The sequence below is a fragment of the Trichechus manatus genome, unplaced genomic scaffold (assembly GCF_000243295.1).
Source record: "Trichechus manatus latirostris isolate Lorelei unplaced genomic scaffold, TriManLat1.0 scaffold00031, whole genome shotgun sequence".
In the NCBI taxonomy this organism is placed as follows: Eukaryota; Metazoa; Chordata; class Mammalia; order Sirenia; family Trichechidae; genus Trichechus; species Trichechus manatus.
Genome location: NW_004443967.1, coordinates 19,103,455 through 19,130,355, shown reverse-complemented (window position 1 = coordinate 19,130,355; position 26,901 = coordinate 19,103,455). Strand labels below are relative to the sequence as shown.

Sequence of the window (26,901 nt, the reverse complement as noted above, 5' to 3'; positions counted from 1 at the left end):
TGTGGGGTTGTTAACCAATGTCTTAAAACAGCATGCATGTGTGTTACTGTTACATGAGAAACTATCTGTTCTGTACGCCTTCACCTGAAGTACAATAAAATACTTAAAAAAAAAAAAAAAAAAGCTAGTGAGCAGCCATCTAAGATGCATCACTTGGTCCCAACCCACCTGGAGTAAAGGAGAATGAACTAAAACCATTCTCAAGGCCAACTCTCCAGACAAATATTAGACTGGAGTATGGGACATAAAATGATACTCGTGAAGAGTGTGCTTCTTAGCTCAAGTAGATACATGAGACTAAATGGGCAGCTTCTGTCTGCAGGTGAGATGAGAAGGCAGAGAGGGTCAGGAGCTGGATGAATGGGCACGGGAAATCAGGGGTGGAAAGGAGGAGTGTGCTGTCACAGCATCGGGAGAGCAATTAGGGTCACATAACAATGTATGTGTAAAGTTTTGTATGAGAGACTAACTTGAATTGTAAACTTTCACTTAAACCACAACAATAAAAGAAAATTAAAAAAAAAGAATCTTCTAGGGATACTAAGAAAGTTCCATAAATTAAAAAAATAAACCTGGTCTCTTGTCTTTTTCCAATGCCCTTTGAAAACAATAGGCCTGACCCTATCTTCGGTGCAAACTGGAGCTCTGAGAATTTCCAGCAGTTCCTCCAGGCAAGGAATTGCAGAGATGACCAGGATGTTGGCCTCAGAGAACGCCACTCACACCCAGAGGGCACGGCACAGACCACACTCAGCCAGCTGTGTAAGGGCAACCCGAGAAGTCCATCAACCATCCCACAGTTGTGTGGTTCTGGTTACAAAAGGGCACAAAAAGCAGGGTTTGCTTTGTGTATTTGACTGGCAGAGGGACGAAAGCACAGAGGCTCAGCTATTGCTCAAGAGAGAAGATAACTGGCGCCACTTTGGTGAACAAATGGAAAATGGGGAACCCGCTCTGGGCTTATCCCCCATGCCTCGCAGTTATCTACAAATAGCCAGAGAGAGCTGGGCATTTTCTTTCCTAGAAAATTCACCAGAGAATAAGAAAGAAAGCAGAGGCTCCCAAGAGATCACACACACAGAGGCGCACTTCTGTCTGCGTTAACGAGGTGGAATATCGAAGACCTTAACTGGAGTTATCACTGCGTCCTGGTGTAAATACTACCCCGCTGAGGGGAGACGAGGCGCCCATGAGGTTCCCTGTCAGAGAGAGCTCGTGAAACAAGAGCGAATTCCAGGGGTGCAGACCTGTCTGGGGAGGGGGCTCCTGGAGGCACAGCGGAAGGAGCACTCTGGTGAACCTGCCCAGGCGCTGCAGAGAGCACACCCACCTCCACGGGCTGCCGCTGGCAGGTAGAGAAGCTGGTGGAGCTTCCCCACGGAGAAGCCAAGGAAGCCAGGAGACACAAACACAGACTCTGGCATGACACCATGAGGAAAAATGATGGAAAGAAAAACGTTCAGAAATTCTTAGTCGTCCAGAGAGGGGAATGTAAGAACAGGCATACGGTGAGCAGCAGCAGAAGGAACCCCCAGCCTCCTCTCCCCACACAGACTCAGACATGGCGCCTGAGAAGCCCTTGCTGGAGTCTCGCATCCTTTGCACCAAGGGAACCTTGTCTTCCGTCCTGGCCCCGCGGAGGGCTTCTACGCCCATCTCCCCACGCCTCTCCTTCCTTTGCCCACCCAGTCTCATTCTGTCTTCACCTGGGCCCCTGAGCGCCGGGAAGGGACCAGCCTCCTTCCCTCCTGGGACGCCTGTCCCTCCAGCTTTGCATCTTCAAATAAGCTGCACACTCCAGTCCTAAGCATCCTGCTCCCCAGGTTCCTAAGCACCGTTACACTTGTGTGTGACACTGTGTGAGTGGGAGTATGTGTGCGAGAGAGGGGGCATCTCAGCTCTCCAATCCTATCACCAAATGCTCCAAGGACCCCTGCACTTCTACCTGACATGTCAATCAGGGTCCGCACCTGCTCTTCCTCCCCACCCTGCCTTCAAGGAGTGTGTCTGTTCCCACAGCTTTTGTAGCTGCTGAGGAACTCCACCCCCAGCTCCTCTGATACAAACACTACCCCTAGAACTGTGAGGGCAGTGTGGGTCAGACGCAGAATTCTTGCAGTCCTCATCTTCCATGCAGGAGACCCGGGTCTGACCCCCAGTCAATGCACCTCGTGTGCAGCCACTACCCGTCAGTCTGTGGAGCGCTCTGTGTTGCTCTGATGCTGAGCAGGTTTCAGCAGAGCTTTCAGACTAAAACTTCCAAAAATCTGCCACTGAAAGCCCTATGGATCACAGCGGTCCGACACACACCCACTAATGAGGCTGTGAGGATGGCGCTGGGCTGGGCAGAGCTTCATCCCCTTGTGCATGGGAGGTCTCCATGAGTCGGGGCCCAACTCGACGGCAGCTAACGACAACACGTGTATAATTGGGGGATTAAGCTAGCTGACCTCAGAGCCAGCCATCACCCGTTCTGCAAACCAAACGGGCCTCTTCCACATCCAACAGCAGGAACGCTATCCCTTCCTCCTCCTGTCTGGTCAAGGGCCAGCCTGGACGATCACTGACACCCACTCATCCCCGCCTCTGTGCTGGTCCTGTCACAGCTGGACCTTTCATCTTTCTCTCCTCAGCATCTTTACAGCTGAGGCCTCTCAGCACACACATGATCCTGTGCTCTGAAGCCCTGGCCTTTGTCTTCACCAAATGGCACGTTGCACCACGCCAGTGCAGGGTCGGGGGGTGGGGGGATGCAGCTGCCCAGTGCCAAACCCCGTCCCCACAGCAGTCTCGCTGAGAAGGGGCGCTCGCCCACTAGCATGGGAAACAGTGCCAGCCGGAAAGCTAACGAGGCAGTGATGGATACACTCTCCACCCACGTCCCCACCTTGGAGCACAGCATGAAGTGGGGACGGGGGAGCCAGAATCCTGCACCTCTACCAAGTACAACCCAAACCTCATACACACCTAATGGCATCGGCGCAGAGAGGGAAGGAATTACTAAAAGAGGAGGGGGCGGTGAGGGTTTCTACCAACTGACGATGTTTTTTTCTGTTATAATTAAAATTAAAAACAAACCTAATTTCTGGGAATGAGGAGCAGTCAGGAAAGAACTCTCAGCTAAAATCGCCAGCTGCCCACGGAAGCATTTTACTCTGCAGGAGGAAAGAAAATGCAGCTTATGTTAAAAGCCAAGAAACATATAACCACGTGCTCCTCCTTTTCTCCATTCTACAAAAAAAGTTTTTTTTAAATTCCACAAATCCCCACTCAACTGAAAGCATGAAGAATTCACTTCAGAAGTGCAGTCTTAAGATACAGCGAGTGGAAAAAGGAAAAAGAACAAAACAATTTACGCGAGAATGTAGGTGAAGAGAAGGCAGAAGCCCTTCGGAAACGCTGCATCGGCCCTTCTCAGACTGCAGTTGGGAGACATGGGAGCCCCCGGTCTGTGGCCTGAAATGAACAACACACTGAAGTCTGGTGTCAATTTAAATGCACTGAACACCAGAAAAATGCCCCCAACCAAGGCTTCCAACTTGTACAGCACATTTCCACTCAACCCAACTAGATTGCCTGTCTCAAGTGACACAGCTCGTCAAAAGTTACCCTCCACTGCTCATGGGCAACATCGAGGGTCAAAGACCAAGTATAATGGTCCAACCCACCCCTATTTTTCTCCTTCAGAGCAGCAGATATTGAACTCTAAAATGACAAGACAGAGCAGGTTGAAACGGCTGCCAGAGAAACAGAAGCTGTGCAAGGCCGCTCGCTGATCTGAAGGAGAAAAACTAGCCGAGCAGTGTGTGTCAGGCTGGCCGCCCTGACAATCTCACACAAAGGGCCGGAGCACGCGCGGGCCCGGGCCGCTGACTCAGGCGTGCTCACGAGCGTGCCCGTGATGCCAGCGAGGGCGGCAGAACACTGTGCGTGCCAACGTCGCCTGCTGAACACAAGTGTGAGAGGACATTCGTGTAAGAAATCCACCTCTGCTGTGGATTAAAGGCAGAGGAGGGGTGTCGAGCACAGCCTTCTGCTGTGTGTTCCTTCGGGGAAGAGGCGCATCCAGGGTGCTTGGGACAGGTGGGAACAGGCGGGGAGGACAGAGGCCTGGTCACACCACAACCCAGGACTCCTGTGCCTGGGAGGGTGGCTGCGGGCCGAGGCGTATGAGGAATCCGCCAACAGCACCCATCTCACCGGGAGCTGTGTGTGTCATGGGGTAAACCCAACTCAAACCTAACCCATTGCTGTCGAGTCGATTCCAACTCACAGAGCAGGGGTGCTAAATAATTTAAATGGTAAATATTTCAGGCTTTTTTTTTTTTTTTCAAACTGGAACAAACACTAATATTTTAGAGTGGGATAGAAAACACACCTAATTTTCAAGATAGAATCTGACTCTTTAAAGACATAGCAAGCTTTGTGGGTCAGCCCAATTATGCCCCCGTCCACGAGAGGCAGCAGAGACTGGGGATGCCTCGGGGGATGCCTCAGACATGGGCTTTCCCTGCCCCGCTAAGCCAGCTAGATCCGCGAGGAAAGGAAGCCGTCCCCAAGTGCCGAACATGCGATTTCAGAACTACTGAGGACGATGTGGACCCTTCAGGCCTTTGCCTTTCTGTTTTGCTTCTTAACCACTAGGTAGCAAGGCGCGTGTGGATTCCTTCACAATGAACTTCCCCTTGGTTTAATTCCACATATCAGTCCTCCGGGACCCACCTCTACTCTGCTGGACCTAAGACATTAAAGGAGGCACCATTTCCACTCGAGTCTTCCAGAAGAGACCCAGAGGCCCTGGCTGGCTCCCATCTCCTTCTACCGCGCTACTCCAAAACAGCTTGTCACGTGGTTTCCCTGCCCTAGTGTGAATGAAGATTAAAAAATACAATGATAATATGCTTTAGACAGACCAGCCTCTTAGAAGTCTGTGGCAACATGTCTGAACTCAGTTATAATCTGGTGTGTAACCACTTTAAGCGTGGCCCAAACGATGTTACAGGATGTCACGGCAGCTCTGACCAGAACCACCTGGGGACAGAGTTTGCGCAGAGGACAGATGAAGTCCTCAGACAGCAGCCCTGGAGTTAGCAACCTGGCCTTCAGAACACCTAGGACACGTGGAAGCAGGACACGTGGAGCCGGGACACGCGGAACCAGGACATGCAGAACCAGGACATGCAGAACCAGGCTGCAGATCCTCAGCACCTTGATGCCACGAAGGAGATCCCCCCCTTAACTACAGGTGGTTTGACTTTTAAACCACCTGTGAAGTCATTCCAGGACAGGGCCATGTGAAGCAGAGTGCCTGGCCTAGGGTTAAGAGTTAAATCACCAGCTTTGTGATCTGCGTGGTCACTTGGGGAGTGGCTCATCTTTGTGCAGGGTCACTGCCCGGCAGGGCCGTGAGGAGAGGACACCCTTCGGAGGCCGAGGCTGCTCTTACCCTGCTGCTGAGCAGGCACGTGGCCACTGACATCCCAGGCCTCTGCCTTATCAGGCGTAAAACGGGACGACAGTATGTTTTAATTCAGTACTTTGAGGAAACACGTGGAAGAGCTCAGTGGGGGAGCTGTGGGGGTCTGCCGGAACCCCTTTCCAGGACCCATACTCTATGTCTAGTCCACAGGGCTCACAGCCGCACCCCTCCCTCCTGCCTCGCCTGAGACATGGCCCTCAGAGGGCAGTAGGGGCCAAGGCCTGGCTGGAGCGGGGATACCAAGGCCTGGCCCCCAAGCCTCAATCTGGGGTGACTGGAGGCCATCCAGCCCCAAAGCTCCCCCAGGATGGTCTGACACTCAACTGCAACTGGTTACAACACAGGCCTTCCGAGGCCTTGACGAGACACAGCTTCTGCCACCAGCCGTGTGCCCGCAAAGACCCTGGTACCAGCCAGCCCACTCACGAAACAGAGCCTCCTCCGTGGGCCCGGTGACACTTCATACACCAGCGCATGAGACACGTGTCCAAGAAAACACCGTCACACTTCAAAAGCACTCAGAAGAGCCTCCTTTCCTAGCCGAGAGCGCCAAGCGCCAAGGGACCGCATTTTGTCTACCCTGGTCCCTGCAAGTGGCTGTGGAGTAAATACTGGATGAAAGTATCTGCTTAAAACCGAAAACCTAACACGTATCCTGGTATTTGATGCATCATCTCTGGCATAAGGCGGGTTATCCTTGAAAAGGAATGGGTTATCCCCCACAGAGCGGCTTGTAACCCAGCTGCTCTCAATCCTTCGTCACACTGGGGTGACAGCTACCTTCCCAGTTGGTTATCCACACACACGGCAGCCGCCCACTTACACGTAAGCACAGACTCAAGTGGACCTGCAGGCCGCCGACTTCACCCGTTACGGAACGCGGGAGCAAGGAGAGCTGTGGGCATTTTCCTCTTCGGCACCACGGCCCTCATCCGCCTTCAAAATCCCTTCTCACTGCCGCCGCCCTGTCACCACCGAGCACCCGCCCCACAGTCACCCACTCGACACTGCTCAGGCCCGGCCTGCCTAGGAGAGGCCCGAGGGGTTCAGACGAGAGAAGAATATCTCCACTTCCAGGAGCCACCAGCTTAGGACAGGAGAGAGCAGGCCTTCCCAAGGGAAACCTTCACCCTAGCTAAGCAAGCTTCCTTTCATTTCAGGTACGGCTGCCTCTCATTCTAAGCAAACAGCCAGGAAGAAGGAGCGCTAAGTCTATGTTTAGCATTTCAGATGAAAGGAAGGGGTGAAGAGAACAGAGCAGCAGCAAACGGACAAGAAATGGCCTCATCTCTCCTAGCTTCTAGAAGAAACAGCTCCATACTCGTGCACGCGTGCACACACACACATTACTGAAAACAGCTGAGATAATTATTGTACTTTTAAGTGTTTTTATGGAAAAACATAAAGAAACAGGCAAAAAGGTGAAGAGACTATTGAATAGAAAAACTAAATTGGAGAGCATATAATTATATGCAAAGAGATTATGCCTTATTTTAATATAAATAAAACTTGGAAAGTGTAAGATAAAAGCTATGCCTCAATACACCAGTTTTCCAAGAGAGTACATCCAATCCCAGTGATTCTCATAATTTCAAAACAATGCTATTTGCTTTATTTTAGAAGTCTTATTATTTATACATTTTACAATGGATGAGAGCAAAAGGGTTCAGTACATCTTGTAATGAGAAATCTGGCCCCGCGTAGCAGTGTGGCGGCCGTGGGATTTTCTCCGTTCTATAACAATCTAACTCCATGACGAACTTCAACAGAGCCCTCTGTGTAGGGACTATTTCCACACTCTGCTCCGGGCTAAACATTCTTCTGTGTACATACTAGTAAATTCAACAGCCTCTTTAACATCTGAGAACGAATTACTGACAAGTCATTTTTTGCTCCACACTGCAAGTTAACGCGGCAACCCTGTTTTTTTTCTATTATAAACACGTACTATACCCCAGCTCCACGTCGTTTCGGATGCTGATACAAGATTCATAATGGCTGTCAGAATCTGCAATTTTTCCTTTTGTTTTATGAGGTCAGGCAATATTACATGCACTGATATATTCCATTTTCCCAGCTGAAAACCTTCTCATTTGAGCCCGACAGGTTGAGGGAGTCATGATTTTGCAACCTCGCATGTGAAACACGGTACGAGGGGGCAGGTGGCTAACCCTACGCTCTCCTCTTGCTCTTGTCCACTGGCAACAGTAAATTAAACTGTCAAAAATGGAATTGTCCTGTCATCAACAAAGCTATAGCTTCCCAAGTATTGCAACATCAGATATATTTCTAATTCGGCACTTCCCTGCACCTGTAATTTCATCAGAAGCTTGCACCGGACCATGGTGAGAGGCTGTCCAAAGGACACTGGGATTGTGAATTCCTTCAGAGCCTTGACGCGGCATTTCAAAGACAGAAATTAATGAACAATTCAGCAATTTGTAATGTATATAAAAAGGGTGTCCTGTACAGGGCCCTGACCTTCCGTGGGACCCTGTGAAAGGGCAGAAATGCTAACATGCGTGTGACATGCCTGTGAAGCACCATGAAAAGAAATTATACATGAGTTACTCTGCAAAAAACAAGACAAACACAACCCCTAGCAACATCGACCCACTGGAAAATCACTCAACAGCCAGAGAATCCGTTGGCCTAGATTGCTATTAAAAATGTTTAAGATCAGGAATAAAATAGGACTTCTTCCTAAATGATTTTCAACGTAAAGTAGAACTTCAGTACTTATATTAAAATCTTATCAGGGAATCCATTTTCATCTTAGGTGTCATCCAAAACAAACGCGACGTCTATCAGGTAATCCTCCCCCAGGCATCCCTTCAAGAGAACATCTGATGGCACGTCTCCTTCTCAGGATTTAAATGTGGGTCCCGTTCTCCCTTCACGATGCTGTACTATTACCACTTCTGCCTACCAGATGTGCCTGGGCTGCATTTCCAACAAGTCACTCCCTTATAAGTTGAAAAAAAGTCAAAGCTGCCTCCACCTGCCAGCCCCGCCCATGCCCGATGATGTCCTACCTGGGAACCTGTGCTTAGCAAGTGCACGAAAGGACTCCTCTAACCTGTCACCTCAGCTTGCAGGGTACAAATGGGCTTTTCCACCCTGTTTAAGAACAACATGAAGTCCTGCGTTTGGCTGTTATTAATTAAATACTGCATCAAATATTGTTATAGATTATTCCCATAAAAATTCACTGCTTATCAATCATGGTGCTCGGGACAGAAAGTTAAATTGAGAGGAGGAATTCATTCCACAGCTTAATACAGTCAAAGTGACTCAATATTCCTTTATTAATTCTCATTTAATATCACTTCAAATTGCTGCCATTATTATCCTACCGTAGACAGAAGATTCTGTGTAATTAGTCTGTATTAAGCCCTTTTTATTTATAAGGAGCCAAATAAACAAACCCACTTTAATTACCTGGGCTCCACAATATTGATCTGAGCATCAAAATTTAATATGACTTTATTTCAAATTTCCATATGACGAGTATTTAAATGTGTTCCAGCAATAACAATTTTGCAGGCACAAATGACTTTTCATTCAAAGTATGTAAATTACCGCCTGGGCTGGGCCGCCCGGCGTCCATGCCCACAGCATGTTTGCGCAGAGCTCGGGGCCGCACTGTGCCACGCTCCGCTCCCGAGGACGCCGGGAAAAGCCACCAATTACCAAAAGAGACAAAAGTCAACGAAGACAGGGCGTCTTCTCCCTCCCACGCTGTGTCTGCTCCCAGTTGGGTACATGGTGTTAACGACATACAAATTTTGAGGTCATTAAGTATAAACAGGCGCGGAAAGGCAGACAGGCAGGACGCGAGGGGTGCGGACGTCAGCATTCCAAGTACCCTCCTAATCCCACAATGCAAGTTTCAGCGTTATTGTCTCAATTTACCTTGCATTAGTACCTAGCACCTTGATTACACTGTTGGGTGGTAATCTTCGCCAGCACATGCCATCATTACTTATGTCAAGCCTCTCGAGCTGTTATGAATACTACGTTGTTTTACGAGAGAGAGGAAATTAGTGCCAGTTCTCTAGAGTTTTGGGTGCTTAACACTGAAGCGCTGCGCGGCCTGCAAATCCCACAACAAATCCTGTTTAGTGCCACATGGAGATAAGGACTTTGCAGCAACACTGGAGCATAAATAACTCATGTCCCTCTTTATTTGTAAATGTCAAAAAAAAAAAAAAAAAAAATCACCGCTCCTTAATGTTGCTTTTCAGACGAGCACGGCAGACCTGTCTTTTCAGCCCTGCGAGCACGCACACCAGTTGAGTAAGGCGTCCTGAAGGAGGCTGCAAGGCCCGGCTAACACACCAAACAAAGAAATGTCCACAACATGTGTTTGAGGATTATCGCCCAATGCGGTTTTGGGTGTATTTTTAATAAAAATGAACTTATCAAATCCAGGGGAAACATGCAGAAGTAACATGAGCCTTTCCTCCAGAGTGCAATAAAGTAGGAAAAATGTTGCCTCACATGTATTGCATTTTCAATGTTTTTTTAAATATGATCCACTGTGTTGTTGAAAAGAATGATTTTCTGGTATTGTGGGGATTTTTGCATTGTCTGTTTATTCTGTTTACACAGCAAATGAAACCTACCATATGAATAGGTGGACTCCCTGGGGAGCAAACCAGATTCAGAAATGATGTACAGATGGGGCAGGGCCCATGAAGAGGGAATATAAATTAATGTGCCCTCAATAGTCACATCTGGAATAGACGGGGCCAAATAAATAATTTTGACATTAAAAGAAATTAAAGATCAAGCACTGCAAATAGTAGAATAAGTTTTTTAAGAAAATAATATCATTAGTTTACAATACATTTGAAATGACATTTAAAATAATATATGCAGACTAAAAATGCGGCTTGGGGTACCATTTCTCTCTTTCCCTCCCTCCCTTCCCCTTCCTTCTCTTTTCTTCTTTCCTTTTTGCTTTCTCTCGTTCTTCCTTCCCCTCTCTCTTTCTCTCAACAGTTATTTAAAGTTTCACTCCCACAAAAGAGCCTCTACGTCTTGCCTTCTTACGCTTTTATTTTTGTTTAGAAACAGGAAGATGCACTGAAGTTTTGCATCTTGAACTTGTTCCGATTTGACTTGGTAACACCTTCTAGGCAAATCTTAGAAGTAAACGGACCCTCACGTGGCTGTGTCTGGCCGGGGAACTGTGGCACAAGTGGAAGGGGTCAGCGCCAAAGCTGGGCCCCGTCCAGGTCTTGTTTCTGACACTTGCTGCCGTCAGTTATGCAGCGGGGCAGAGTGAACAGCAGGCGAGGGGCTCTCCAGCAGCATCTTTTAGAAGGCTGGAGCCAGGGCTGCTGCAGACATCACAGCAAGGGCTTGGAGGGCACAGCCTGAACGCAGGAGGGCCAGCTTTGGCGTACAGGCCGGGGCACCCCATTCGTCTCAGGGAACCTCAGCGATCCCCACCAGAGTGCACAGTGCCACAGGGAACACTCCTGTCATTAGGCACACGAGGAAAGTGGGTGCCTCCACGCGTTCTCAGGTGAAGCCAATTTTGAGAAATGGCTTCTGACAGCCCTATAAAACTTGCATGAAATGGCCAAATGGGCGGGTCACACCCACCAGCTGACCAGGAGCCCAAATCGGAGAAAGTGGCACGCTGTACTCCTGCTAAATTCTGTCAGCAAAGCCCTCTGGAGCCAAGACAAATTCACTGTTACCCAATCTTTTCACCGCCCACTACACATGTGAAGAATTTTTTTTTTTCTAGAAGATAAAGTATTTTTCTGAGTGTAACAACAGGCATGACTTATTTCAGAATTAAGTGCTAGGCTCTCTGGTGCTCTGGGAAATGTAAACTACAATTTTTACTCGGAATCCACAATCCACTCCACTAGCCGGGGCTCTCTACAGGCCCCGAGCAGCCCCTTAAGATGATGAGCATCTCAGAGGGCACTCTGGTAAACCAGGCAAATAAGGAGCCGAAGGAGGCAGTGGTGTGGCTCTCCCCATTTCAGAACACTGGTAAATTGATTTATAAACTGCTTTGGGTAGAAAATAAAAACCGAGCTACCCATGTATAGCACTGACTTCTTAAACACTGGACCCCCAGCACCCACGGACACAGAAGACCCAACCAAGGAGGCTACTGATCAGCCTCCACCGGGCCCTCCAGCCAATAAAGGTACCCCAGAAACCCGTGCAAAGCACGAGTTCCTATCTCCAGTCCTCGCAGTGTGAACAGCATCGTTGCAAACTACAGAACGATCTTAGATTTAAATAACATAAAAGTAATTGACGATTTCAATACAGCACTTACATAAAAGAAAGTTTTATTCTGCCCAGCGTAAGCGCTGGTATTTTTTTGTATCTGACAAGCTGCCAGTACAAGAAGCAGTGTGCCTAATATTCTTGCCAACAAAGGCATTTGAAATTAGCAATTGCCTTTAGAAACTTTAATTACAATTTTAAAATGCTATTTCTGCTCTATAATAGATTCCAATTGTTTCAGTATTATCTGGCTTGCAAATAAAATCTACAGTAGATGACAATATTCCCAGGATTAATCACTCTTGAAATTCTAATATGCTCTTGAAATACCAAATAAAAAAGACAGCAATGTTGTTGATGTACTGAAAGCTTCTTGCTTTTTGCAGTTTGCTATTATTATGCATATCCAGGTAGAAAGTTAATTAACCCAAAGCTTAAGCTAATTATGATAGCAGAATGCTATCAACCCAACGCGCTCAGTCAGACAGCTGTCCGGAATTTCATTTGCTAATCATTTGTCTTTTGGCTGAGCATATGGTACATTTTCATGCTATCAGAGGAACAACAAACAGCTGAAAATCATTAACTAAAAACAATGTGCATAAAATCAGAAGCAGTTTTTTATACAGCTTTGTGTCAGACAAAAAGCCAGATCCTTGCCCTATAAAAATTAATGATTATTTTGGTTCTTGTCACTTAAAAATTGTAGCTGATAGTGCAGTAAATATGTGACGAGAACTTCAGCGGCATCCATTACCTGTTTCTATGAGTTTGCAAAAATAATCTAAATTTACAACAAGGGCATTTTAAGACATAGGTTTGGAAAGATGGTAAAATATGTTCATCTGGATGCCTCAACACTTAAAACAAGCTTCTGCGAAATGACCTCTTTGTTCTCTCTTTGTGCTGAGCCTCGCTACCAACACACTAAGATATTAAAGATGACTTCTTTAATTGCAAAGTAAAACGTATGAAATATATTTGCACACATTCCCGAAGCTGTATGTGACATTTCTGCGACCATCCAGAAATCTGTGTAGATACCGGGAAGCTACATAAATCACAGTAAAAAGTTCATCTCCCTGTCGAGAGGGAGACGGGAGGACGGAGGAAGGGAGCGGCGTCCAGGTAGCCGGGAGGAGTGCGCACGTGTACGCAGGTGCAGTGATGGGAAGGAATTCCCCCTTTCCTCTCCAGTGTCTGCCTCACAGCAAGGGATCCTTCGCATGACAGAGTCTGAACGACCCCTGGGCCGGGAGGAAAGGTGGGCAATACTGAGACAGAAACGTCGCAGCTCCATTCATTTGCATGCTCCTTTCAGCAGGCATGCACGCAAACATCTGCCTCCAGCATGCGCTGGGGTTCCTGCAGCAGGGCAGCAGGACGTAATGAACTTTCAACAAACCTGAACTTTCAGTGGCAAGTCTGCTTTGATAAGATGGACATACAAATCAGTCTCCAAACTGATCCCCGGATCTTTCTAAGCCTACTGGCCTCTAAGGTCAGGTACTTACATTAATTTTAAGATCCTGTGCACCAGAAGCCTTAAATTCTGATGTAACATGGAGATTTTAGACGGCATATCTTCTTACACGTAACTGACTGGCAACGTGACATTCACGACATTTTTCTGCAAATTGATGTTACCAATAGGAACTTATTAATTTTTTGTTGTTTTCAAAAAGCAGTAAAAAAGGGAGATTCAAAATACATAAGATCCCGTATCACACTTGCTAACATAAAAATTACAATAAAATATTTCTACCCGAACAAAGGCTGGGTCACGCGATTAAAAAGGTAACGGAGCTCTATAAACAGAAACTAAACTTTTTTTCCTGGTGGGAAGGCTGAGATTTAACTTTTCGCATGATGTGACACGCGCAACTGTCGCCAGCCAAGGGCTCAGTGGAGCCTGATTAATTGTTAGTCTGCGGGGATTTTTGTTGGTCACGGACCAATGAGCTCCGGGGAATTTCCATGGCTGTAATATGCTACTGTGACAATACCCAGCTCTGTTTTTATTACAGTGGCCACTCAAATAGCAAGTCCTGCAATATCACATCTTCGTGTTGCCGTGAAGTGTCAAGAAGCCTTGGATGCCAACCAGGCCTTCCTTCAAAGCTCAACATGATGTGGGAACACATTTCCTTGGTTGTTTCCCCAAGGACTTCTGCTGTTTATTTTGGACCAAATAAAAGTGAATTAAAAGAGACACACCTCCTTCTCCTACCCCAAAGAGACCTAACACACTAGCCACCAGCACGACCCACACCAGTTTTGCCCTGTTGGGTAGTACTGGGACGAGAACTTCTGCAAAGTTCCAACAGGGGTGGGAGCCAGGAAGCCAGACCAGGTCCGAGGTGGTTCTCCATTTAATCGGCACAAAATTGCGAAGACTGGGAACTAACCGGTCTTCCGAGGACGGCTCTGGAAACACCCGGGTCTGCCCAAACGCTTGAAAACACCTTAAGCTACAGGAGAATCAAGAAACCCAAGTGTTGGGAAACCTTGATTAAGCAGAAAATGTAAAGACCCCAAACCCAAAGCTACTGCACGGCTATCCACTTTTTGTTGTTCCTCAGCTTGCACAACCGACGCCTGGGAGAGGAACAGGACTGTACGCGGACCGAGTTTGTTTATTACTGTTGCAAACTGACAAGTACCTCCGCTCGCTACCCTACTGGGAAGGCTGAAGCCAAACCTATTACTTTAGTCATAAAGGTTTAATCATCTGTAGTTCAAATGTTGACGCCTCTTCCCAATGCGTAGAATTTTTCACATCTAAGTTTCTGAGTTTAGGGGAAAAAAAAAAGCGTTCAGATGAAAAAATGCCACCAACAGGAAAGGCAGGAGGGGTTACTCAAATCTGGTCCTTACAGCCGCTGCCTTCTCTTCCCAAAGGCTACACACTCAACACTGATATTGATATTAATATTAATTTGTCATTAATACTAATGTTTCACTAACCAACTAGGAGTATTCTGAAATACCCAATTTCTCTGCATAGCTAAACCACAGGTTCTGCTATGAAAAATGTTTTCTAATTACTGCTTTCCAGGAAGCCAGCAGACAATGCGGCTAGGTTTCGTATTAATTCAGGAAGCTCACACGTGTAGGGAACCTGGCCACGTCGGAGTCGGCCCACCTCTGCAGGTCACGGCCACTTCCTTCACTTTAGGGTACCCTGGTATCAGCTGACAGCCCAACAGGCCGCTCTGAGGGCAGCCTGCCGGGGCGGGAAGAGGCAATATAGATGTTTACATAATTTGATTAATTTTGAGAAAAGTAATGGGTGTTGTTCTTGCTAGTTCACTGAGCAAAAAGCAGGCCCGCCAACTGCCCACCAACATCCCTCCTTCAAGAAAAGGCTGCCCAGTCGGCATGTCCCACACAGCTCAAAGCGCTCCACGAAGGCTTTTAATCGTTTTCTGTACTTCTAAGTGATGAGAACCGGTGAATGCTGAATGCATTCCTGGAACAAACACTCTCCTTCGAATTCTATAAGAACAGGAAGTGATTGTGACTTATTAGCTCCAGTTCTACCCACTAGAGGGTCTTCTGGTACATGCTCCATTGTCGGCCTCACGCGGGGTCAGGAGCCAGAGGTGAGAACGCTACCTGCAGCCACACACCAAGTCAAGGGGACCAGCCCACAGTAACAGTCCTGTGCCAGACAGCCGCCACGGGTGGGTGGACAGACGGGCTGATCTCTTGGAGAAGCTGCTGGGCAGCCTCAGAGGTGAGAGTGTGTCTGCAGAGACAGCGTGAGTTAGGCTGGCTCCCTGCAGTACACACACCAGGCGTCCGAGGCTCAGCTTTATCTCCACACATAAAAGTAAGTGGGAAATGGCGGCATGCAACCCTCGGGAGAGAAGAAACGTGAGGGCGCTAGAGAATCAGACCAAAAGCCTCCGGGAAGGCCAATAACCTCAGGGCACTCCACCTGCTCCCATCTGCAGCATCATACACCCGTCATACTGGCGAAAATTAAGTCACCTGATCACCCACTGCAGCTGTGAACAGCCACAGCTTTCATGAAATACAGAAACGATCTATTGCTACATCACAGTTATAGGAACGTATCCCAAAGATATGCCTGTTCCAGTAAATAAAGACACACGTTTGTGTGTGCACGGACATACCCGTGTACAGGTTACTGCAGTACTGTGTGTGGAAGGAGGCAAAAGCAGGTAGGACCCTGGCTGGAAAGTCCTTGGCTAGCACGACTTCAGAGTATTATGCACCTAGGAAAAAGAGCTGAGTGGGATCTGAAACCGCTGACTTGGAGGGGTAATTAGTGAGAAAAACAAGAAGAGACAAGACGGAGGGAAGAACTCAATCGTGATCCCACATGTTTAAAGCAACAATGAAAATCCATTTTTGTACGTGCTTGTATATGACCCTTTTGTAGTGAAATAAGGAATGTACAAACTCAGCCGTTAACACTCGAGAGGGGACAGGAAAGAGGAGGAGTGGGGGGAGGCAAGGAGAAGGAAATCAGACGAGGCCAGTGAAGTGGGGTCACAAGGACTTCAGAAAACAGTGCCCTGACTATTACTCAGCCATAAAGAGAAATGAAGTCCCGATACATGCCCCAACACGGATGAACCCTGAAAACACGCTGAGTGAAATAAACCCATCACAAAAGGGCAGATGTTATATGATCTCACTTACATGAAAGAGGCAAATGTACAGAATTCTCTATAGAAACAAGGATGGTGAGACTTTGATTTGCTAACTTTGGACACATCACCAGGAAAGACCAATCTCTAGAAAAGGACATCATGTTTGGTCAAGTAGAGGGTCAGCAAAAACAAAGGACACCTCCATGAGACGGACTGACACAGTGGCTGCAGCAATGGACTCAAACATATGGAAGACTGTGACATGCTTCTTTCTGTCATACGGAAGGTCGCTATGAGTCTGAGCCGGCTTGAAGGCGACTGACAACTACAAAGACCAAAGCTTACTAGTGGTTACCAGGGGTGGGAGGGAGGGAGGAAGGGAGAGCTCTTCTTAGGGGACACTGAGCTTCTGTTACTGGTGGTGGAATAATCTGGAAAAGGGTAGGGGTAATGGCTGTACAACATGATGAATGTAATCCCTGTTACTGTGCTGTACGTGTAAAAATTGTTGAATTCGCAAATGTTTTGTTATGTATTTTTACAACAATCTAAAAAAGTGATGTCCCTGTAGGCAGTTCAGGGTCACGGGCTTCACTGCTGCCTGGCCTCCAGGGCCACCAGCGCCCACACTGCTCTCTGACAGAACGTCTCTGCCGCACGTGGCCTGGGAGCGGACCAAGGTAAATCACTGCTCTCTACTTTGCAATACACAAGACGAGACCATCAAACGCCCAACAGAAGAAGAAACTGAAATTACTGCTGAAGGGGATTATTTAGGATTGGCCAAGGAGTTCAGGCAGAAGTATTCTTGCTTGGTCGTTAGGTGCCATTGAGTAGGTTCTGACTCATAGTGACCCCATGTACAACAGGGCGAAACACTGCCTGGTCCTGCCGTCCTCACAATCCTTGCTACGTCTGAGCCCACTGCTGCAGCCACCATGTCAACCCGCCTCCTCAAAGGTCTTTTTTTTTTTTCTTTGCCTTTCCTAACGTTATTGTAATTTTTTTATTGCACTTTAGGTGCAGGTTTACAGAACAAATAGTTTCTCATTGAACAGTCAGTACACATATTGTTTTATGACATTGGTTAACAACCCCACAACATGTCAACGTTCTCCCTTCTCGACCTTGGAGGACCTTTTTTCTTTTTTTGGTGAAAATATACATAGCCAAAGTGACACCATTTCAAAAGTTTCTACATGTACAATTTAGTGACATTGATTACATTCTTCCAGTTGTGCTGCTATTCTCACTATCCTTTTCCAAATTATTCCAACACCATTATCTTTAACTCACTGTCCCCTAGGCTTCCCATCAAACCTTTTGAGTTGCTCTTGTCAATTTGATCTCACATAGATAATTTTTTTTTTTTTTGTATCTTAGATGAAGGTTTATAGAACATAGTTTCTCATTAAACAGTACACATATTGTTTTATGACATTGGTTAACAATCCCACAACATGTCAACACTGTCCCTTCTCAACCTTGGGTTCCCTATCACCAGCTTTCTAGTCCTTGTCCCTGGACTGCTGTGCCTCATTAGTCCCGTTTTGTTTTATGGGGCTGTTCAATCGCCAGCTGAATGGTGAACCTCAAGAGTGACTTCACCACTGAGCTAAAAGGCTGCCTGGGGGCCATACTCTCGAGGTTTCTCCAGTCTGCTTTAGGCCAGTAAATCTGGTCTTTTTTTTTTGTGAGTTAGAATTTTGCTCTACATCCTTCTCCAGCTCTGTCCAGAACCCTCTATTATGATCCCGGTCAGAGCAGTCAGTGGTGGTAGCCGGGCACCATCTAGCTGTACTGGACTCAGTCTGGTGGAGGCCATGATAGCTGTGGTCCATTAGTCCTTTGGACTAATCTTTTCTTTCCTTGTATCTTGTTCTCTTCATTCTCCCTTGCTCCCAAAGGGGTGAGACCAGTGGAGTATCTTAGATGGCTGCTCACAGGCTTTTAAGACCCCAGACACTACTCATCAAAGGTCTTCCTCTTTTTTGCTGACCTTCTTACTTTACCACCCAGGACGTCCTTCTCAAAACAATTCAAAGCAAATAGATCAAACACAGCTTAGCTCCACTACTTCATGATCTGGCACTCACATCTGGATTTCCTTCTTATAGTTTTAGATCTCCCAAATTTTGCTCGTTCTAGACAGCAGGATTAAATCTTAACTGACTGAACCAGCAGCACAACAGCCAGGGAACGTAGGTCATGAGGATAATGAAATCTGAGCCGTCCACAGAGCCCACGGGTGCCAGGACTGCATTAGCCGCTCCTCTGGGAATCCTCTCACCTGCTCCACGAGGGAGATGCTCTTCTCCCCATATCACAGAGAGGAACTCACAGAAAGATCTGGTAGGCTGCCCGGAGCTCCAAAGAGGAGATGTGGCAGAGCCAGGATCCAGAACTCGGCAATCTGGCTCCTATGTCTGGGCTCGGAGAAACACCGTGGCTTCCTGGCACAGCAGCAGAATCCTGAACACGAGAAGAACTGGAGGGACTGACCAGCCTGCACCCACTGGTCAGAAACTGCCAGGCTGTCGGTGAGGACAGGCCCAGAGTAATGGTTAGCACTCAATAAGGATTTGCTCTGTGAGTGAATCAAGTCTCTGGACATTGTCATATGGCCCACTCGGCTGTGCAGAGTGGCCCCGATGTCTGAGAAACTCTCCGCCACATGGAGCCACAGTCAGCTACCCCAAACCCTGGCTCCACTGGACAGCACTTGCTACAGTGACCTGGAGCACGTCCACCCCTCTCCCAGACAATGCCCCTCCGTGTTCTGTGACTAAAAGGACCCCCAAGCACTCAGTCTTTGTTTCAACTCCACAGAGCAAGAGCCAGCGATCTTTTTATTGTTAAGGGCCAGAGAGTAAATATTTTAAGCTTTCAGGTCACAGAAAGTCTCCACTGCATATTCTTCATTTTACTTCCTTACAGCCCTTAAAAAAAAAAAAAAAAAAATGGGAAAACCACGCTCAGCACGCTGGCAGGACAAACAGGCTGGCAGGACGGATCTGGTCCACGGCTGTACTGTGCTGACTCCTCTGTGGGCAAGAGCTGATGCCTACAAACAATTAAAAAATCATAGCATTCTGAGGGTTTCAATAATCAAAAATAAGGGGTGGGGGGACTGGCTAACCAGTATTGCCAAATTTACACACATTCCTTCTTAGAAAAGAGGTTTCAGAGAATGTGTATTTTCGCCACAGTAAAACAACAAAACGGTTTCGAAGTTCTTCAGAACGTGACGCTGACGCTGCTCCCCCTCTTCCTTCTGGGCCCGTCTCAAGAAAGTCAGCAGTGAGGGCGATGGAACGGAACCTGGACTTCTTCTCTCCACTCTCCCAGATCTGAGTGAACGGAGCCCAGCACGTCTGACTCAATTCTGACTGTAATGTCTCGGAGGTCCCTAAAGGTTCTCAACGGACGCCGAGAGTTTTCCAGTTGTAGCTCTGCAATTTCACGCGAGGTTGAAATCCAGATGAACTTTTAACCAGAAATGCCAACCATAACAATGGTGCAATTTGTAAGGAAGGTTCCTGCGCAGCCTTACAGCCCAGATGCACGTGACGCCTGAGATCTGAGCTTCGCGACGGTCCACGGTGGCGCCTTCTTGCTTTGCCTCTCCAACGTGGACTCAACAAAGACAGGTACCAGCCCTGGGTGAGGGATCTGCCGGCTCAGTTATCCCCCAATCTACAGGACGGGATACTGATGAAGGTTTTGGGTTTATGTCAGGACCCACGCAGAGATCCTGGCCTCAGCAACTTGATCCCCTCCCCCAGGCGCACCCCACCCACACAGTGGAGCAGCGTGTGCGTGCTCTTTAAAATGGCGAGCAACTCCACGCGTTTCTTACTCTCTTTCTTGGCTATAATCCGTTACGAAAACAGGGCTGTGGAAGACAAGAGTCGATGTTAGAACATCAGTGTTACCCCTGAGATCAGGGTCACATCCTGAAAGAGTTGTGATCACCTGAGGCAAAAATACTTCCACGGACCTTGAGTCACCAAGAGCGGACCGCATCACAGTTCTTTTGTAACCAGTGACCAAACCAGTCACTGTTGAGTCAACTCCAACTAATGACCACTCCGTTGCATCAGAGTAGAGCTTTCAATGGGCAAACTGTTAGAAGTAGATTGTCAGGTCTTCTGAGGTGCCTCTGGGTAGACTCGAGCCTCCAACCTTTCAGTTAGCAGCTGAGCTCGTTAACTGTTTGTACCACCCAGGGACTCCATTATTTTTGTTACACATGAGTTTGTCAGGCACAGAGGAATTCTGATAACGAGACAAGGACTCCCTCCACTCCTCTCTGAGGTTCTCCAGCAGGGCGTCCCCCCCTCCCTGTGAGAAGTACCTACCTCTCCTGGGGAGACATACGGGGCAAGAGAGCGTGCGCCAGGCCAGGGCAAAAAAGGCTAACAACCAATATGCAGACTCCTTCCCAAGACCGTCTTGGTTGGCTTAGGTTTCACTGTGTTTACAAGCATTTAATGTATGAATGCAGAAATGAATGTGAAACGTAAATTTATAGTTAATGAACATGATACACGAAAGAGACAACAACTTTCCACACACAACTTACTGGGGGGGGAGGGGATATGGATAAATTAATAGAGAAGTCACAGCATTACTTATACAGCTGAGCAAGGGCCCCAGACAGATAACGCAATGCAAAGAACAACCAACCAGCACACCGAGGTTCAACCAGAACGTCAGAAGTTAACTAGCAGACCTGGCACCTCCACCCTGGTGGGAGGAAAGGACACGGGGATGCCCGATCCACCTCCGACTGCTGTTTATGCAGTGGTACCCGGCTGTAACACTATGCCCACCTTCTAACTCTACTTTCTTTAAATACAGGTGCGTCTTAGTTTCCCGGTGCTGCTATAACAGAAATACCATAAGTGAGTGGCTTTAATTTAAAACAGGAATTCATTTTCTCACAGTTTAGGAGGCTAGAAGTCCGAACTCAGGGTGCCGGCTCTAGGGGAAGGCTTTCTCTCTCTGTCGGCTCTGCGGGAAGGTCCTTGTCTCTTCGGGTACTCGGTTCCTTGGCCATCTCCATGTGGCCTGTATCCTTCCCTCTGCCTGTGCTTCCCTCTCTGTGCCTAATCTGCTCTGTTTATATCTCAGAGGTGACTGGCTTAGGACACACCCTCCAGTCATATGGCCTCGTTAATAAAACAAGAAAGTCCTATTCACCTATGGGATTATATTCACAAGTATTAAAAAAATAAATAAACCCGTTGCCTTCCAGAAGATTCCAACTCAGAGTGAACGACACTACAGGACAGAGAAGAACTACCCCATAGGGTTTCCAAGGTTGTAAATCCTTATGGAAGCAGACAGCCACATCTTTTTCCCATGGAGAGGCTAGTGGGTTTGAACTGCTGACCTTTCAGTTAGCAGCCGGACACTTTAACCACTGTGCCACCAGGCTCCTTAGAGGTTAGGCTCTACAACACGTATTTTGGGGGAACACAATTCAATCCATACCACAGGTATTTGAAGGCATTTGTTTTATGGTGATTGTCCCCACCCAGTGCGTACAAGCTCCCCGACAGACAAAACTTGTTAGATGCTTTCTAAAAATTAGAATTAAATTCCAAAACGGTCCCCTCATTCCTCTGCTTGAGTGTGAAGATGGTGGGACTCCTGACAGCTTATTACGAGCCTGATTACTCTAATTTTTGCTGCAAGATAATTAGATAATTTAAAATCACTGGGTACACCAGCACCAGGGGCTCTGAAAGATGAAGTGAGACGCTGAGCACCTAAAGCTGTGATTCCAAACTCACATACAGGGTCACGGGCACCTCTGAGAACGTGGAGAGAGCCGGAGGCCCCGCCCTTAGAACAGTGCCCAAATGCACATGAGAGCCAAAAAGGCAAACTCACCGCCATACCGTCAGCTCTCACAGTGATCCCATGTGTTACACAGTGAAACCATAGGGTTTTCTTGGCTATAATCTTCATGGAAACAGATCGCCAGGCCTTTCTTCCATGGCACCTCTGGGTGGGTTTAAACTGCCAGTCTTTCAGTTAGTAGCCAAAGCAAACTAATTGTGCCACCAGGGACCTACGAATTCATGCATATAATCATTTCTCATCTGACTCCAGGAGATTTGCAGACCCCCCCGGAGACCACCCATGGACCAAAGGGTAAGAAACTGTGGTTCAGAATAAGTCTGTGGGGCCACTGATTGGATACTACTGTTTTCAAAGGTCAACCACCACAAAGGTCAGGTCTGAAGAGCCTGCCTCTACGTCATGTATGTTATCACAGTGTTTAACAAAGCAGGCTTCTTCAGGAAACTGCAAAAACAGGGAAGAATGTGTCCCCAGCAAGAATATACTTTTAAGTCCTAGCTGAGGAAAGAAATGTCTAAGTTTCAATTAACGCTAAGATGCCCTGAGCTTGGCGGAGAGGACTCAGCACTTGGGTCTGCGCCACAGTACTCCTGAGGCGCCTTTGCATTTCTGGCCGTTCTGCTTTACCCTTCTTACAAAAGGACTCTCAGTGGTTCAGGAGGCGCTGTTCTCAGCTGTGTGTAGGGTTAACTAATAATGCTGGGTCACAGGGCCCTGGAGGCCCCCGGAGCACTAGGCAAAGTCATGACAAGGGCTGGAGAGCCACACAGGTGGGGAGGGTCCTTGAGCATCATCGTGAGAGGAAGGACATGCTGCTCCAGCCCCCTCTGGCCTCTGCTGGGTTTTGGGGGGCTATGGGTGTGGTCTGGCACAGTGGTTAAGAGCTCGGCTGCTAACCAAAAGGTCGGCAGTTCGACTCCACCAGCTGCTCCTTGGAAACCCTATGGGGCAGCTCTACTCTGTCCTCCAGGGTCATGATGAGTCGGAATCGACTCAACAGCAACAGGTCTGGCCTCTTTTTCTGTTTGGTTTCTGAGTGTGGGGAAGGCATGTCCTGGCAACACTCAACCAGACGTCACCCAGATATATCATCAGTGGGAGAATCTCCCCACGGCACAGGGTCACCAGTGAACATTTAGTCTTTTCTACGGAGGGCGGGAGAGTGTCAGTGGTAGAGGGGTGTTCCTCCTCTGGAGGCCAACCAGATCTCTGGGGTAGCAGAGGGCTTTGGGTAAGTAGAAAAACCCCCAAGATTCTCACATCTGCCGCCCGTGCCCCACTCCTGAGGTGGGGCGCTGTCGGTATGTTTTAAACACTGGTGCAGACAGGAACTGTTACATATCTATTCCTTTTGGTGTGTTAGGTCGGAGACAGTGCGAGATCCATCAGCATAAGCTCACTCCATCCAAAAACAACATAAAAGGTGTTCGTGCGTTTCAAATAGCTGATCAAGACCTAGCTTTCTAAGGTGATCCTCTCTGAGCCTTTGAAAATACAAGCCAGGGTTTCACAGAACAAAGAAGAAATGTAAGACGGAGCATATCTACATGTGTCACAAGAATCTGATTTTTAAAAAATCCTTGTGCTGTTTTAAAATATATTTACAAACCTTCTCCTTTGCGCTCTATGCCCCCAGGACGGAGACTCTCTCCTTGTTCAGGATCAAGGCTGCCCCCCTTGGTGTCGACAACGCACCCTGAAAGAAGGAAAGCCGAGTGGGATTAATCCGAGCAGAACAATTTCTGGTATTTCCTGAAGCTGAAAGAGTGCCAGGCTTGGGCAAACAGGGCTTTGTTTTTAAAAGTAGCTAAGGATGCAAAGCCACTCAGTTAATACGGGTTGAGGAAAAATAAGGAGTGGTGTATTTCTTGGATCCATCAGCAATACAGGGATGGCACCTTTGAAGTCTATGCCACAATACTTGCCACATTGTGTTAAAGACATTACTGGGACAAAGAGGGCGAGGTGCAACGATCCCAAAGGAAGAAACACAAATGCATCTCCAAAAGCTGATCAAGACCCAGCTTCCTAAGGTGAGGCTTCCAGACCTTTTCAAAGAACAAATCTACACGTGCGCCGACAGTGATGACTTCCAAGGTCGCTGGAAATTCTACTGGAGCCCACTGCACACAAGGAAGGAAACACACTTTGCTGATAAGCCATCGTCTCAAATGAATGACCCAAGAGTGTATTCTGAGGCCCTTCCCACCAATGGATGAAAGATGTGGACAAACAGAGACGGACAGGAGACTCCCGCCTTCCTCTGCACAATAACCAAACCTTCATGCAACAGCAGGCCGGGCTCCCTGCGGCCAAGACTCTCCTCTCAGCCAACGTGTCTGTCCAGGGCTGTGGTTTCCAAACTTTGTGGTTTGAGGACACCATCGCACTCTTAAACATTACTGAAGACCCCAAGGAGCTAATTTTTCTTTTGTCATGCGGGTTATATCTATTACTGTAACAGAAATTAAAACCGAGAAATTTATAAAATATTTATTAGTTCATTTAAAAATAATTATGAACTAATCTCACGCTACCACAAATAACATATTTTTATGAAAAATAACGATATTTTCCAAAACTAGAAGAATTGTAGTTACCAGTGGCACTGTTCTCACGTTTTGGAGACGGTCTCTGATGGCGGCGGGCTGAGAGCAGACAGCCAGCTGGGTCCTCCTATCTGCATCTGCCTTCTGTTTTGATACACTGTGTCAACTGAAGTATAGGAAGAACATCTTTTTCAGATGATTGTGGACATTTTTCCTTGATGCTACATCAGAACTCCACAAAAGTTTTTTACAGCATAGGTACAATGTAAAATCTGAAGCTTTATCAATGAAAATTTTATATTGTTACATTAAAATCCATGAGGCTATCTTGCCCTTTGGATTTTTTTTTTACCCAAACATAATTTTGTAACATTACACATGGGTCATTTGGAAAATATTGGTTCACTGAGCTATGCAAAGTCTCCGAACAGTTACACACTTCACTATGTATACTATAAAAATTCACATTAGTTAATATACCACTGCCAGGAGCCCTGGTGGTGCAATGGTTAAGCACTTGGCTGCTAACCAAAGGTCTGCAGTTAGAACCCGCCCAGCGGTTCAGCAGTTCTGGGATCTGCTCCTGTAAGGATTACAGCCTAGGAAACCCTTTGGGGCACTTCTACTCTGTCTTATAGGGTTATTATGAATCGGAACTGACTCGCCAGCACACAACAACATACCACTGATGTCATTACCAAAAAACCAACTCATTGCCATCCAGTAGATTCTGACTCACAGCGACCCTGCAAGGATAGAGAAGAACTGCTCCGTAGGGTTTCCAAGGCTGTAATCTTTACGGAAGCAGACTGCCACATCTTTCTCCCGTGAAACAGCTGGTGGGTTAGAACCGCTGACCTTCTGGTTAGCAGCTGAGCGCTTTAACCACAGCGTCACCAGGGTTCCTTACTGATGTCATTAGAAAAGTTTTAAAATATTGAGACACTACCAAGATCATGGTGACCGATACAAGTTTTCCAAAATTCTAATTTTCACTTGAAAGTTCAAATTTTATCATTGATCGCTGGCAACAAATACTGCCAGCTATTTTCCTTGACGTGAGAGGCCCGCTTTGTTCACCTTTGAGAACATCTCTGCCGAAGCCCAAGTCTGAGTAAACACCACTGGCCTGTCAGCTCTTCCTTCAATGGTAAAAACAGCATCCCACAAATAAAGCGGCTACTTTAGCTGGTAACTCAACTGTCCACGTGCCCTTCCTGGAGAGAATCGTACTGCGTGGTGACGCACACTTCCCATTTCATCACACAGATGCTGAACAGATGAGTAGGTACTCAGGTCAAGATTTAATACAATTGATCATTTTATGGCTTCAACATGGGCATTCTTAAATGAACTTTGTGTGTGTGCCTTGCTTTTTCTCTGCACGCGTGTACCAGGGAAGAACACAGTGACTGCTGGTACAGTCTGCTGGCGTGGCCTTGGTTCGCGCTCAGGTGCCAGGAGCGCCACCCACCATTACTTCTGCACCACTAGGGTAAATGTCAACACTGTGAAAAGGCAAACAAGGTCTCAACGATGTTATGCCAGCAGTTCTGACCGCACAGACCGCCTGAAGGAGTCTCGGGGAATGCTGCTCTTTGAGAACCTCTGATGGAGCCCTTGGGCTTTGCTCTGATGGAGCCCTTGGGCTTTGCTCTGATGGAGGCAGGTGGTGAAGAACAGCAACAGGTCCACATGAGACCACAACACCAGTCCCCGGCCACCCCAGTCTAACGTTTACTTATTCCACTGTTTTCGTGTAACCCAAGAGCTGCTGCCAAAGGACTGCTTGCAAACGTTCCATAAGGCAGGACATTTGCATTTGACACTTTCAAACACTAAGTAAAAATGGCTAAGTCAGTTTCCTTTGAACAGCGGCTGCCCACCTTGCCCACACCAGCTACCGTGCAGGCTGGCATTGTGCTTGGAGGATTGTTGCTACCACCAAGGCAGACCAATCCCCTGTGCAGAGAAGCCATCCTGGCACCAGCTCAGCCCCCTGTCCCCTGTGCAGAGAAGCCAGTCTGTCACCAGCTCAGCCCCCTGTCCCCTGTGCAGAGAAGCCATTCTGGCACCAGCTCGGCCCCTTGTCCCCTGTGCAGAGAAGCCA

At 47.5% G+C, this 26,901-nt stretch overlaps 1 protein-coding gene and 1 long non-coding RNA gene across 2 annotated transcripts in view; both read right to left on the bottom strand.

The window, feature by feature from the left end:
- The window catches only part of MGMT (O-6-methylguanine-DNA methyltransferase), a 281,536-nt gene that overhangs the window by 148,414 nt on the left and 106,221 nt on the right, over nt 1-26,901 (bottom strand). The gene's annotated exons all lie outside the window — the stretch shown is intronic.
- On the bottom strand, nt 23,215-25,538 carry LOC111820262 (uncharacterized). Its single transcript, XR_002823816.1, has 4 exons — nt 24,843-25,538; nt 24,523-24,697; nt 24,291-24,365; nt 23,215-23,938 (listed from the first exon to the last, which is right to left on the bottom strand). It is a non-coding gene; the product is annotated as an uncharacterized LOC111820262 (long non-coding RNA).